At 40.4% G+C, this 4275-nt stretch overlaps 1 long non-coding RNA gene across 3 annotated transcripts in view; it reads right to left on the reverse strand.

The window, feature by feature from the left end:
* LOC135103979 (uncharacterized) overlaps positions 1–115 on the reverse strand; it is a 171505-nt gene extending 171390 nt beyond the window's left edge. For all 3 annotated transcript variants that reach the window (XR_010270253.1, XR_010270254.1, XR_010270255.1), the window contains exon 1: positions 1–115. This exon is cut by the window's left edge and continues 25 nt beyond it. This is a non-coding gene — a long non-coding RNA (uncharacterized LOC135103979).
* Between the last annotated feature and the right edge of the window lie 4160 nt (positions 116–4275).

Genomic DNA, 4275 nt, shown 5'->3' on the forward strand with positions numbered 1-4275 from the left:
TCCATTTCCGTAGTTTTGTCCAGTACACTCACATTACAAAGAAACCATCGTAGACAACTACCTACTGCCCAGCACTACACGTTAACCCGGCGCTTGCTGTCAGCAGTGTGACGCAGTTTTGTTTGTCCTGCATCATAGAAAATGGGTGTGTAGAGATGTAGTATTCCCGTTTTCGTTTATTAATTTCTCTACGTTCTAAAAATGAAACATTACTATTTGATTATATTATGATGTGTATATTTAGTGAAACATATACAGCAGATCGTATTGCTTTAGTACATTCGTAAGACTTAAGCATGCATTCAGTTATTACCAGCGAGTAAACACACACACACATACACACCGTCTCCTCTCCCTATCACCAACCATCACCACAATTAATGACTCTTTAGTTCATCCGAGCTGAGACGAGTGTTACGAGCGCTAATATCATGACGTGCTAGGAAATGAGTCTTAGCACTCATCAACACACTGCACGAGATATGATAACACTTCATATAATAAGATAAGAAATAAAATATAGGTATTAGATGGTGCTCCACTCTCTTCTCTCTCCTGCCTCTTCCAGTACTCCCTCCTCACATGGTGGTTACTTTTGAAAGCTTTGAGTTCTAATTGTGATGAATATACGAGTTTTAACTAGTTTGAAACACATCGGTACCTACTCGGTGTCTATATAGGAGTGGATCCCTAATTATTAGGATAGTTTGGTGAGGCGTCTATGGAGACACGCTCTGAACGCTAAACATGTTTACGGTGGAGAAAAAAATGTTACAACCTCTGCCAAGAATCTGTATCATGACACCCTAAGCAATGTGTCACTTGTTTTCAAATGCACAAAACTTGATCATAACATATCCTTATTTTGTAGTTTTCCTTCTTGTATTTTCCTTGATATTTGAAGACGGGAAGGGAGAGGGACGGAGGGAATGAATGGGTCAGTAATTAGGTTGTTAGTGCATACAAGGACTGCTACGTATAGGTCTGACGGCTTATTGCAGCTTGCCTTATTTTCTCATGTTCTTATGACAGGATGGAGGTAAAGAGGAGGAGGTAAGATAAAGATGGGGGATTCTTGTTTTAGGGATTAGCCACCACCGTCATTTACCTTTATCGTACTTACATTCTACCTACCGCTGCATTATACCAACTGTTGTACCGCCTCCTGCAGTGTGTTTGGCATTGTTTAATTAAGGCCCATTACGCGGTACGCCTTAATATTAACGCTCCAACTCGTCTTAGCTGTTGTACAGAGCAGTTAACGGTGTGATAATTGTTTGTAGCCGATGAGGAAGAGGAGGTGTGTGTGTGTGTATGTATACGTGTGTGTGTGTGTGTGTGTGTGTGTGTGTGTGTGTGTGTGTTTGAAATGAGTTAAGAGGTGATAAGGTTAAGAGGGTTAAAAAAAGAGAAAAACTAATACAAATTTTCCATCCTGCTTCTGTGGGTGACTACAGGGTGGGAAGTGAGGTGCGGGCGGTCAGGTGCGCCGAAGCAGGTCACTGGGAGTCTCTGGCAGCGGCGTGGTAGTGGCTAACTGCTATTATTGCTGCAATATTTTCTTTCGGTTACCATTAGTAATAATAACAACAATCAAATGAAGAGCTCAATGCAGAAAGGGCAGAATATCCATCCACACCTGAGGTACTCTTTCTTCATAAACACTGGCCACAACCCCATGTTTTTTAAACATGGGGTTATCCCCTATCAGTGTTTATAAGGTCTAAAGTAATATTATTTAAAAACTTGTTAAGATATAGCCGTCTGAAGTTTCACGTTTGAATACGTTTTCTGGAAAATTTGGAAATGGTCTATTCTGTCCTTTCTACAACGGGCTCCTCAAATTTTATTATATCAGTGACTATGATAAAGTTCTATTGTTTTATAGCAAGTCTAGTTGTTGCAAATTTTACGTTTTCCCTCAAAATCCCAAAATTAGATAAATCTAATATTTTTTTTTTATCTGCAAAGCCGTTATTTAGATACATACCTTTATTTATGTTTGGAGACTCGCAAACAAAACCTAAGAAAAGCAAAACTGAATTCAAACCACCGCTTTGTAGGTTCTGAAGTGTTAGAGCAAAGGGTATACCGCAGTCCGTACGGCTCACTGTGTTATTGAACTTACGCGGGCGTCCTGTCAAGCCTGTACAAAACATGATTTGCACAAAAACAGTAGCAACAGGAACAACATTCTCTCCTCTCACAAGACAGGCTTTCCTGCATTTCCGACCATGGTGGCAGTAAACACTAGCACACTCCCGGCCTCTCTGCCCCCGCTGTGCCACATTGCCTCTGTCTGCTGGCTCTGTCCTGGCCTGCCTCGCGCATCGCCGTCTGGAAACATTGGGTAAGCCACAAAGGATGACAAAGTGCACACACCTAAGTTTTTTTTTTTTTTCCTTCTTTCGTTTCAAGTTAACAAATATTTATACTAGTCTCTCTCTCTCTCTCTCTCTCTCTCTCCTCTCTCTCTCTCTCTCTCTCTCTCTCTCTCTCTCTCTCTCTCTCTCTCATAACTACAACCAAAAATGAAGTTTTAGAGATGCAGAGCTCATTGAAAGTGCCCTATGTCCACTGTTTTCTTAGTGCACTGTACTCAATAGTATATGAAATAATATGGGCATCTTTTCTTTTGTGAGGATTCATATTATGAAAAAGTAAAAGAAAATAAATGAAAATGAAACACACACACACACACACACACACACACACACACACACACACGAGCTGTATCGGATATTCACATCCCCATCCGCGAGAATATAGTCATTAGACATCCGCGTCCGCATCCGTATATGTAGACATCTGATACATCTCTCTCATATATATATATATATATATATATATATATATATATATATATATATATATATATATATATATATATATATATATATATATATATATATATATGCACACACACACACATCACACACACACAAATACACGCACATTGTAGGGGACTGTAAACACACAATTCTTGCAGCATTCCCTTATTTCCGGTTACTCGTCAAATTAAAACAGATTAAAAACCATTAAAATACGATAAATCACTTCTCTTGAAGAGAGGGAGGAAGCGACTGACGTGATGGTCTTATACAGCGGAGACCACCTCAGCTTCTGTGGCACCAACGTATACCTCATCTTGCCGTGAAGGGCTTCTATTGGTAAATGGTACATAAATATTAATCTATTTATTTATATATTTTTTTCTCTTTTCCTTTCATGTTTTATTCCAGTACGCCTCAACGCTCACACTTGTCACTACCGTAGTTTACAAAGTACATCATGTGACGGCACTCATGATGATATCTGTTGTCGGATTATAGAATTACTGAACAGTTTGGGTCCAGTGATAATTAGTTCCTGTCATACCTCCTCCCGACACAAGACATTATTTGATGTGAATAATTTTCATCCAAATCCCCGAATATACTGACAACAAAGCAATGATGACCTACGCAAAGAAAACCCCACAACCACTTTTTCCTCCTTCAGCTCTTCTTTTCCAACCTTCTCTCTCTCTCTCTCTCTCTCTCTCTCTCTCTCTCTCTCTCTCTCTCTCTCTCTCCTCTCTCTCTCTCTCTCTCTCTCTTTTCATGTCTGTCTCTCATCCTCTTTTAATTCCTTCCTCATTTATCTCATTTTTCTGTGTATTTAAGTCCTTTGTCCATATTCATCCATATTTTTCCTCTCTGCTTTTTATTTCTATTTTCCAATCCTTTTCTTTCAGCTCTCTCTATTCTCCTTTTCCTCTTCGCATGCATATAATTTTCTCACCTCTCCTCGTCTTTTATCATTTTCCTTTGCTTCCCTTCTTCTTTTGTTCCCTCCCACCAACCCTTCCCTCCTTCCCTGCGTCATTCACAATTTTGGAGCATTATTTCTTTCTCAAAATAGTCTTGCATCATGACTCATTCTTTCAATTTCCTGGTGTCTCATCTTTCGTCTCTTCTCTCTCTCTCTCTCTCTCTCTCTCTCTCTCTCTCGCCTTGCCGTCAAGCGTGCACGTAATGTTGGCCTCAGGATAGCCGCTCTTCACTTGACACTGCAGCCTCTCTCCTAGGCAGGCTCTTATCGCAGCCGCCTCTCTCCGCTTCACACTCCGCGTCGCCATTGAGGGGGAGGGAGGGGCATGAGGGGCACGATGCACTCGTACAGGTGAAAATTGTAGCGATGATGTGGTGGCTGTTTTGCCTACGTGAAATTTTGTTTCCCTTATCATTAGTGTCGTATAAATGTTGGCTCTTGCGTGTGAAATTTTAATTTTTC

Source organism: Scylla paramamosain, chromosome 10 (genome assembly GCF_035594125.1).
Source record: "Scylla paramamosain isolate STU-SP2022 chromosome 10, ASM3559412v1, whole genome shotgun sequence".
In the NCBI taxonomy this organism is placed as follows: domain Eukaryota; kingdom Metazoa; phylum Arthropoda; class Malacostraca; order Decapoda; family Portunidae; genus Scylla; species Scylla paramamosain.